Source organism: Lepisma saccharinum, chromosome 15 (assembly GCF_977018435.1).
Source record: "Lepisma saccharinum chromosome 15, izLepSacc3.1, whole genome shotgun sequence".
Classification (NCBI taxonomy): Eukaryota; Metazoa; Arthropoda; class Insecta; order Zygentoma; family Lepismatidae; genus Lepisma; species Lepisma saccharinum.
The window spans coordinates 25,268,365-25,280,086 of NC_139243.1; the positions used below are offsets into that span (position 1 = coordinate 25,268,365).

Consider the following 11,722-nt stretch of genomic DNA (forward strand, 5'->3'; position numbering starts at 1 on the left):
ATTTTTGGTACACCAGTCTGATACATGCTGGGGAATTCCAACCGTTGGATTCTGGAAAACGACCAAAGTTTGGTTTCCATGGGAACATGAAACACCTACTCCAAGTAGGGTGATCATGGGCATCGGGAGGGGGAGGGGTGTCGAATGGGTCTGTGGACCCCCCCTGTGAATTGACATCGTTAATTTAAAGATACAAGAAAGCCAAAAATTTGTTACTCATATTGTTAAGAAGAGAAATGAAGTTAATTTAGTTAGTATTCGAACAGAATAATCAAAGTAAAAATGCATTGGATCGAAAACATTAAGTGAAAAATACAGGAATAAGGTTGTATTCTACCATTGCATACAAAGAACAAATGGTTCCACAGTTTTCAAAATTCTAATAATTACAGTAGTAGGTGAGAGGTCACACAACAAAGTTTATGAAATAAAAACCCTAACACTTAAAGCCTTTTCTTGAACGAGCTGTGCAAAAGTTAATATCAAAAATGCATTTCAAGTACTAACTGCGTAAAATGCAAAAGAAATAATGGAACCATGGTTGTCCTGGTATTCACTTGTTTGGTGGATCGAGTCTCCCAATTTTATATAATAATTATTATTATTTCTAATAAAGTTTATTTTTGTTAATTTATATTTATTATTGTAAAAAAAGGTAAAGTGTTCCCCTGTGCATAGCACCATGCCATGAAGGCGTATAGGGGTGTGAAGGTAACACCCCACACTTTCTTGATCCGGTCATGAGTAGTGGGGGTGGTGTGATCAGCATCACGCCCCTGACCACCTTTACCCCCCAGGTACCCATGTTATTCGATGCTGGGTGGGAGCTTCCATCATTAGAAAAGTTCCCGGATTTGAACCGGGGACCTTTAGCATGGTAGTCACGTGCGTTACCAACTGAGCCACTGTTGTATAACAACATTTATAACCGTGAAATTAATACTTATTACTATTATTATTTTTCTACTATTCAACTTCCATCATTGGCCGACTCTCATGAGGGACCACAATATACAATTATTGTCATTATTAACGTATTATTATTATTATTTATTAAAGGATGGATCACATAAATGATATACCACAAACAATAAATGAAATATGATCTCCCGTTGTCAATAGGCATTATTATAATCGAAGTAAGACTTGCATAGCATTTCTCGTTCTTTCTGATCAACCTTTGATGTTGAAGTGATTAAAGCCAGAACATTTAGAAGAAGAACCAATCTTCTTGATAGAAGCTTTATCTTCACCAAACCGTTCATATATCTTCCCGACAACCTTACCCCACATATCAAGATGCAGGAAATTTAAATTCATGTTGCAATTCCGTAAATAAACTGCAAGCTTATTAATTTCTCTACAAATAACGGGACACACATAAAACATATTTTTTTTAGCATGAAATCTAAACATTTCATTTTTCTACATTTATTGCATGCTTCATTACTTAATTATCGTGTACTAATTACTGCTACACCACAAATTCATGCAATAAAGATTAGTATCAGCATGTCCCTTCTCGTATTTACTTACACAATTACCATTACATTGCCATGTTTTACTTGTTACTGTTTTTGTTTACGTTTTCCTACAGCATTTTTATTTCTGTTCATATCCGTTATCGTTCAAAATCGGACCCATGTTCATATGAACTCCTTTGCTTAGAATCACCCATACTACCAGTTCCCAAAGTATTGCCGCTTTCTCCCGGAACACCCTGTATATGTTATTTTATTCTTGAATTAGTTTTGTTATTGGTATCAGAAAAGGAACAGATATTACATTTTTGCCAAAGGAGATAAAAAAGTGATATAAAAATTACTGATAAAGTGCTATTCTGCGGATTTGATAAAAATTGCGAATCATCTTTCAATACATGAATGGTTTATTTACCTTAATTAAAGTATGAAACTAAGTAAATGCAATTGTTAAGCCTTTGTCATTAAAATGACGCCCGCAGGTCACAGAAACGTGTAGGAGATCAAAATAAACAACTTTTTTCAGTAAAATTTTTGTTGCTAGTGAACCGTTTCGGAGCTACGACCGTTCAAAAAGGTCTGTTTTGCTGCCTGTATCCTGGCAACCTTACGTAATATATGATCGCAACTGCGACATTTCTGTCATGAAACGATGTGTGCCAGTGTTGCAAGGAACACATATATTCTATGTAAAATGACAAACTACCAACCACATCATGTGTTGTACAACGTAGCGAGGAACGAGTCTAGTATCTTAACAGGATTAAACTAAGGATACGAAAAACGATGGAAAAACAACGTATCCAAAATGAAGTGTTGAAAATTGAGGCAGAAGGGGAAGGAAAAAACCTTTGCATCTAACGTGTTCAAGAGCGGAACCAGCACCCTAGGTACCCTGTAGTGCAGGTGTAGTGCATCACTTGACGGTTCATGTCATCTGCCAGTGCAAGAGTCCGCTTCTGCGGTGAAGAAGAATGAAGCAGCTGATGTTACCACCAAGTCTACTGCTGAAGAAAGACTGCGATGTTCTTGTCCACCTCCTGCCCGACAGGCTCCTGAAGAATGTGTTTCATTGCTCTCTTCATGACGTTTGGCAGGAAGATTGGGCTGAGGTAACGGGGAATGAGCTACCAAGCCCACCATTGGTGCATGACGTTTATCGTACCATCCCTCTGGTCTAGAAGAAGTCATTTTAACTCGGCTTCGTATCGGACACAGCTGTCTCAACCAATGTCACTTCCACGTAATGCTATTTTTAAGTGTTCAGCATCGAATGCGCCGATGTTATTCTCCTTAGACAAACTTTTTATCTTCCCAACTGTTTCTCACCCACGTTGGATAATAAATAATGTTTTTAGCTTTAACAGAAGAGCAGGTCTCGTACACTGTTTCTGCCGAACTTCTTACTCTCTCCTAACCTTTCTAATGTGTTGTGTATGTTCTGTGCAGGTCCCCATAACAATCATGCAGTTTAAACCTTTCTAAAGGAGCCCCCCACCTCTTTTCAAAATTTAAGGTAAGGATTTTAGATAAGGAGGTTTTTCCCTGAATATTCTGAAGGGTGTCGACGAACTCAAAATGTTAATTAATTAATTCTTTCTCTTTCAACCAAGAGACTAGACAACTAACCCTTGCTTCTTCCTTGCAATCTATTGCCTTTGATCTCATAGTAAATTACAAATTTTGGCCTCGCCGTTTTTGCAGTGGATGGTATCGCCGTTGCCTTATAATCAAAGGGTCCCGGGTTCGATACATACCCGGTGGAGTCACACAGTGGTTCCGATCCACACTTTAAACTGTAGATCCATTCCGATTACCCTTTCTGTGCATGAAGTGGACTTAAAAGAAAGCCAAGACATTCTAAATTACATTTGTATTTCGATGCAAGTTATTTTAAATTTCAAATACTGCATGATGTAATATCTGGCGGTTGAAACTGTAGGACCAGTCTTTTCGGAGCATGAAATGGACTTTTGCATACTGAATTTGTTATGACACAAGTACAACAGTGCATTTTTTCCCAGTTATACGGATTTTACCAATTACAATGTGTGTGTGTGTCTGGAGCAGTTACATATCATTCATATAGGGATGAAATTAGGTTAATTGTGTGGAGAGTTTTATGTTTTAAAAATATCCTATTCATGTGATTTATTTCTATTGCTGTGAAACAATTGCATGTTCAGGTTGAGGGTATTTTATGTTACCACTAAATGAAGACAGGGAAGCAATTAGACATCAAAGTCACGGATCAACGATTCTGCTTCAAGGAAAAAAAGGAACTGCTGTCAGGCATTGGAATGTACCACATGGTGACAAGGGCGCCTGCAAGAATTTTTCTAAATTGGGGGGGCGGGGGGGGGCAGAGTCTTAGACACGGGAGGCAGAATCATAGAAAAGTTTATTGTCATTATTATTATTATTGCTATTATTTTTATTGCTATTATTATTATTATTATTTGTGAAAATACTTTGGGATTGTATACAAGTTCAGACTCGAATCTACTAGGTATTTAGATAGAAACAGGATTCGCCTTTCTTCTTTTCAATAAGCATCTGGCCTATCACTTTGTTGATGAACGAACAGTCCTCTTTCTTTTTGGAATCTTTCACAATGCACAGATATCAGCCAGAGTCGGAGACCACTTAATCTACTTTCCTTCATGGTACCTCTAATCCATGTTTTCACATGCCGAAGCGTACTGTAAATAATAATAATAGTTACTGTACCTTACGGCCCTTAACTCACAGAAAACAATATTTTTTGTTACAAAATATCTCTACAATTTCAGCATTCGAGTAACATTTACTCTTATCAGAAATCTCAGGCGGGAATCCCTTCCCTTGCGAATGCCCTTGCATTGTGACAAGACTTGATTTTTGTTATTTAGCTCCACTTTTTTGCCACTTTTGCCTAATCGCTATGAGGAGGATGAGCAATGATAAAATTGATGTGAGGGACACTCCCAAAAAACACCCTTGTCCAGGCCAGGATTATGGTGACATGACAAGACCTGTGGTATAGTTATCATGAGTCCTCCGCCTCGTTAACCGTGCTCTGGAGTTTGGCGTATGACAATAGTTTTTAACGATATATCTCTTCACAAAATGAAATAAAAATCTAGTGAACGCTTGTAGGGAAGTGAAATAAAGAATGTTTGATCTCCCCCTTGTCAACATTCATAATGTTTGGTGGCTATCAGACTTATTTTTACAGAATTCCTTTGAACCTTTTGCTGTTGTTCCAGTAATGCAAAACACATCAGATGAAGCGACACCATCACACGAAAGTGGGTTGTGTAATGATTGTTGCTTGGCACATAATGTGGAACAATTTCTGTGTCCGTTGCTAGGCACCTGGTGCTGGATTTGTGAATTAACAAGTTCACGTGTATCTACTTCTGCCTGACATCTGCGAAAACAGGTTAAGTACTTCCGCATGTGTACCTTCAAGTTACAAAGATATTTGCGAGATTTCCAGAGATGGGCCAAGAAATGCACTATGTACAAAGAAAAGAAAACCTGGACCACGAAGCTCATACAGGAAAAACACAATATTGCCCAGGATAGCAAGGCTTGGTACAGTGGGATCCATGAATATTACCATGCAAATTGTCCATCACCATGTTCGTGCACTTTATTTGCCCCAGTAAGAGCTTCAAGAATTAAAGGAAAACTCAAAACAAGCTGTTGACAACTTCTGAACCAGCATACATAAAAATCAATCTCTTAAAAACACACAGGATATAAGAGAAAAATTAATGAAAATAGTCATGGACAATTTGCACTGTAATACTCATGGATCCCCCTGTACCTTTAGTCCTCTTGGAGAAAGGTTTAACATTCAGGGAACATCTAAGAGATACCACTAACAAAGAAAATGCAAGAATCGGACACTGTATCCACTTTGGAAAAAACAACATTTTTAGTCTACTACGCTAGCTACGTTAACGACCGGCTGGCTTGAAGTCCACGGAGCATGTCCACCAGCTGCAACAATCACATATACTCTCCATATCTACTCTACGCCACCTTGTCCCTCCGCCTTCCCACGGTCTCCACATTGAAGTTGCAAAGTGCGGCAACAGCATATCCACAGTCATGTGACTGAGAATCCACGTGGAGTAGACGAGCAGAATAGCAGCTGCACCCATTGGCTGAAGGTTGAGTCTGATTGGACGATAACAACTCGCCCGTTGTTTATCCCCACCCACGTTCGTAGCGGCAGCTTTCTTCAGATCTTGGACCTTAATCAAGTAAACGCGTCATCTATATGGTTATATTTTGACCCGACCCTAATTTAGCCTTGTTTCCATGGATCATGTTATAATTCCTGTAGATGAAATACGACCTGAAATTTGAGCTATTTTGTGAACAGATGCGTTTGGCCATCTTTCCAAAGATATAAAGGTGAAATGCCCCACACGACAAATATTGTTTAAAGTAAACCGAAATAGTTTAAAGTAGAGTTTCATTGTGAAAAACATGTGCTGAAAAGGCAGTGGTAAGGATTTCGAATCGACCCTTTTAAATATAAATATTTATCATACATCGTTGGAAAGGGTATGAATCAAGGATTCCAGAAATGTAGGATTTGAGGTGAGGAAACAATTGAAAGTGGAAAAAAAAGTAGAATTAAGTTTGAAGAACCTCCATTATAAATGAAACATGATGAGCCTAATTTACGTGCAGATGTAAGGCTAGATGCCTAATCTGTTATTTTAGGCTTGTTGGGTTTAGGTATCTTAGCACAAGTAATACACTTACAGCGTATTTATGCTAAGAGAACCAAACCTAACAACGTAGGCATTCCTCGAGTGACGTCACAACACAAGGATGTCCTTACTTTGTGCGATAAGGGAGGCAAGTGAAGTCAGGGTCTCCCTTATAGCACAACGCTAGAACAACTTTGAATAATAAAATCACCAAAAACTACATATTTCCCAAACAAATTGAAGTAAAACAATTTAAAATAACGAAAATAATTTACACCTACTAAAAATAGAAAATTCAATATCCAAAAATAAAATTAAAATCATAAATACGGATGAAGAAACGAAGTAAAGAAAATTGAATCCTAGTGTAAATTCGCAAACAATCCAGGTTAAAATCCAAAGTTCGATCTGACAATACTGTGTTTTTAGATCATGGATTTCGATAAAGGAGAGCTCCTATGGTAAGTAATGTAAGAAAGTGTATATTATTTCACAGCACAGGAACTTCTAATTGAAAAATGCACGAATTAAGTACTACGAGTGAACATATTTTTCTTTTACGCCGAAACCGTAAAACACAAGGGTCGATTGTGCAGTCTGGCCAAAGCAGTTTTTTTAAAAAAAAAATAAAAGCCAAATATTTTAAAATCATCACGTGACATATAAACAAGAGAAAAAATGAAAATTTGTTGATAAATTATTTTTTAAAATAGATTTATTCATAGTTCTTTATTCTACCACCATCAGTCTTCTCTGGATGTTACCTTTCCCCAGTCTTCTAAGCATTTTAAACACTTGAATTCCTTTCCTAATTGTGAGTCCACGTTTTACGTTATGTGAAGATTCCAGGTTCCTAGGTTATAGTCATCATTTATTGGCTCAACTTGTAAGGTAAACCGGGGTATTAAGGACCACGGGGCATTAAGGACCGTGTGCTAGAATTTCGTAAAAAGCGCAAAGAAATGCGAAGCGGCAGGCGCACCAGCCGTGTGCACAGCCTGTGATCCTCTTTTGTTTGTGTAAATAGTACTCTGCACACAAATGGCGTGTAAGCTGCGTAGTTAGACCTGGGGCCTAAGTCTTGAACTGTCAACACGTTAAGGTCTAACGAGTTCGTGACGTTTTTGTCAAGAAAGGCTAACGAATGCCATTTAGTGTAGTCTCCACTCTTCGTTAACGAATACGGTTACGGACGCACTAACAGAAAACGAGTGGAACCTACTCACAAGCCAGGCACCTACCGAGTTCGTTCACGGCTGCAGATTTTCAAGATGGACACTATCAGCTGTTGCGGAGGATGGTTTTGAAGAAAGAAGAATTGCAAGCCCACTTCGTTTCAGTCGTATTTCGAGTAAGTGCGTCATGTTAGTATGTTATTAATATTATTAGGTATGAACATAAGGGCAATTGGAACAAATCTGGGGGAGAGTGAAATACGTATGTATTGTGAATTGTTGCTACGATGTACCTAAAGAATTAAATACTTCGTGCCATTTTCCTTCTTATTGTTAATTACATTGTTCCACGTACTTTGTAAGAATTAGAGCTGATATTTTTGCAACATTCCTTAAGCTTAGCAATCGCGAAATAAAATACTACTGCAAAATATATTTTGATACACCTGGGAAATGTATGCCAACATTCCACCCACGTCACATCAAAATGTAAAATTACGATGCCGCACAAAATAAGAACAATTAATTTTCTGCAACGTATTGTCCTCTTGCAACCAGTAAATGAAATTACGGTACTATAAAATACTTCAATTAGGCACCACTACCATATGTTATATATAGGGGGAAAAAATGGTACGCATGATTTATACAGTACGTGAACTGATGATAAAGATTTTAAAGGAAATTTTGACACTATGTTTTAAGTTGTATTAATTGCAGGTCGAGTGTACTAAATTACGTACTCCCTCGAATTTCCAGGAAAAATTCCCCATGGAAAGATTAACTGTTGTTAAGACTATATCAGAAGCTTGGGGGCATAGAAACGTATATTTACATAGTTACGGACCTTAGAATTTATCCCAAATCTATTTTTTTATCACGACGGGAATGTAAAGTTATCTTTTTTTTTTTATTGTAATCACAAAATCTAACCTAAACACCTAAGCACCAGTAAAAGTGAAAGTACTCTATTCCATTGCCCAGACACTGGTGAGAGAAAACCTTTTTTTGTGACAAAAATGTCATTAGTAATGTATATATATGTGTGTGTGTGTGTGTGTGTGTGCATGGGAGGGGGTACTTGGTATACTGTATTCATAACCATCAATTGAAAAGGGGAAAATATTTTTTTCTATATGAAACCATCAACAGAATGCACTCAGTTTAACTACCTTATGTCATGTGTTGATAGTGGGTAGCATGAATTTATTTTAAGCATGAAAATCTTTGAGTCAGTGGGAACTGTTTGATAGAAGTTTCCTTGTAAGAGAATTTATATTTATTTTTTCTGAAATAATTTTATAGGTGCTAGAAGCTCTCATTTTCACAACATGGAGGTACCAGCCAGATGGTTATAGGTCATCAGCCAGTGTATAGAGCAAGTGTGCAGTGCTATGGTGGTTATTGCTCCTCACAATGGATGAAGTTCCCATTGATACAAGCAGAGCAGCTGGATGTTAAAAGGAGGTAAGATAGTGTACGTTATTTTTGTTTCATTATAATAACACCTATTGACATCCATCATGTGGTGGGTTTTAGACAGCTTCTACAATAAAATGTAATAAAACATAAATACTGAAATGAGTGGCTGACTGGCCATGTAGGTAGGTATATTGTGCAAGTGAACATGCTAGTTTATTTTCAATACTATCCATATAGTTCTGGATTAGCAAACAAATTTGTATCATTTTTTATCTCGTATTCCTATTTGCATGGACAAAACAATACAATTATAATTGTTAAGACAAACCAAATCAAAGGTGCTCATGGCAATAACAGTTCCAGAGTGATATTATTTTAATATTTTATTATTTTTTATTGGAACACAGTAAAAGGTGAATTTGTGGGGTTTTCAAAACAGTTGCTATTTTCAAATAAATCAGAAGTAAACAACTGAGTAATGTGTAACATCAGATGGATGGTATTTCTCATTCAGAATAACATGAATATATATATATATTTTTTAAAAAAATCACTAACTTTGTGCAGTATCTTATTATGATCAATACCTCAACTTGTTAACCCAATTATTTGTGCAAAAGTTACAGTACTTTTCCTCTTTTGCAGATAGCCGATTAAAATGAAAATATTGTGACTACTCTCGGTATCCAGGGTGGACACATGAGGAATTCCAACATCAGATACTTTTGTCAATATAAGAATAAGGCAGGTACAAGGAACACTTGGCTGTTAGGTATGTAGATGTTCTAAGTCTGGAATAATTATTGTTAATAATTTTTCCATGAAGTATTTAAATTGCACTCATCTCATATATGAACTGCATTATTAAAGATGTGAAGTACTATGTTTATTACCATTACTGTATTATGAATACATGTGCAGTGTTGTTTCATAATTATCTATATTCTACAATAAGTCTAGTATTCTCTTCTCTCACCTTTTTATTATTACAAAATGTGCATTATCCGTAAATTTTAAACTTAAACATTTCTGAGTTCTTCAAATGTTATCAAAACGTTTTATTCTTAGATACAAGTACTAATAATAATAATAAGAAACCCTACCAGTATACAACAAGACCATGCTAGGGACAATTTTATGTGGAAGCATTTTTATTAATAGAAATGTTACGTGAATGTTTCATAAAATCATATAACTATTTTTATTCCAGACAATACTTTACATGGAAGCCTTCACATAACATTCACAGTTAGCATAATCTATAATGTTTGCCGCACAATGAGCATGTGATTAAATATGATACATGTTTAATTTGGATATGAATAACAAGATTATTGAAATGTAATAGAATTTGTAGAATGTAAATTGAGGATGATAAATTTATCTAACCTCGTTTGTTGTAGGCAAGTTTATAAAACACCTAGGAGTCATAACACATTAGCCCCGTCTAGTTGACTGCACTTTTTGACTCTCTTTGCACTGAAGCGTCTAGTTGGTTGCACGGTGCAACACTGAGTTGTCTAAGTTTGTTGATTTGGAGTCAAGTAGTGTATTTGGTATCTGCACTACCTTTCGGACTGGTGTATGGTCACGTGGTGCGTGCTAACTAATCAAATGACCGTTCAAAGCAGCAGACAGGCATTTGTTGAATCTTCTTAACTGGAACACTGCTTTCCGTCTAGTTGGTTGAACGTGATTTCCTTGCACTACTCTTGACACTGGATACACCTGCACTGCACAGAGTGTAAAAAAGTGCAGCAACTAGATTGGGCTATTACATGTACATTTGTTTAACATTCCATTTGCTATGGAAATAGAGCTTTTGTGGAACACTTGCGTATTTTTAGAAGTCAAACATTGACATTGCGATTTGAACAAAAGTACTCAAAATTTCTATAAATGTGGCACTTTAGAGGATTGCCAAATTTAACATACAGTTTCTTCATAAGAGACTGGGGGAACCATCACCGGATATGTGCACTTTAGATGTTTTGAAGTAAAGGAATAGATTATAGAAGTGCTCATAAGTTAATACTTGAATTCCTGCTGATCCTTTAAAATCTTTTGAGTGAAGTTACTTTCAATTGTTATTGGGATATTTATTATCTACAGTGGAAACTCAGGACAGGCCTTTCTTTATCTTTGCAGGTAACAGTGGGTATCCAGAGGACCATGGGTCATGACATCAATGGATGGTGCTGGTGAAAACACTCCTGAGGTGCATACGTAGCTGTCTAATGTAATGGACCATTGGCATCCTAAAACAAAAATGGAGGTGTCTTTTAAAGAACATGGTGCTTCACTATCGCCCTCCTATGGCAACAAAAATCAAAGATGGAGGGATGGAAGAAATTTCAGTTTTCCCATCCACTGTCAACTCTGCATGTGTGTGTGTGTGAATCTCAGATGTGCTTTAATGTTATTAAGTTTGTGTGAAATAGGTTTTCTGTGACATTCTTTTTGAAATATAACATTGTAACGGTACACCAGAACTTTATTTCAATATTGTTAGCAGTGCCAATTCCTCACTTCTTACATTTAATTATGGAATGCTTTAAATGGTTCACTTATTTATTTTTACTACCTGCTGGAAATTTTTTTTGAAGATTGGGACTCAACCAACAGAAAACTAAATATCTGGTTGAGCCATAATTTTCAGATAATTTTTCAGTAAAATGCACATCAGCCATTTCGTATGGCTTGGATGGCTGTTACCTTAAAATATATTTCTTTAAAGAAAGGAGATTTATATTTTCATATGCAAAATGAAACATGAAAAGGTTTATTTTATTCTGTTTAACAACAGAATAAAACAGTTTTTAAGCCTTGTTTGTCGTTATGAAATATCAATGTACTTCATTGCCTTAGTTACTTTTGCCATAAAGTAGTGTGTTGTTGTAGAAGATTGTTGCAAGAGCTGTAACAGAAC

General features: G+C 36.5%; 1 long non-coding RNA gene across 2 annotated transcripts; it reads left to right on the top strand.

Annotated features, from left to right (window-relative positions):
- The first annotated feature begins 7,273 nt into the window (after window positions 1-7,273).
- On the top strand, window positions 7,274-10,977 carry LOC145999429 (uncharacterized). Of its 2 annotated transcripts, none has more exons than XR_014443385.1 (4): window positions 7,274-7,547; window positions 8,677-8,848; window positions 9,439-9,565; window positions 10,942-10,977. It is a non-coding gene; the product is annotated as an uncharacterized LOC145999429 (long non-coding RNA). The 2 variants fall into 2 exon arrangements; XR_014443384.1 differs by having other exon boundaries at window positions 8,677-8,838.
- Window positions 10,978-11,722: the final 745 nt, after the last annotated feature.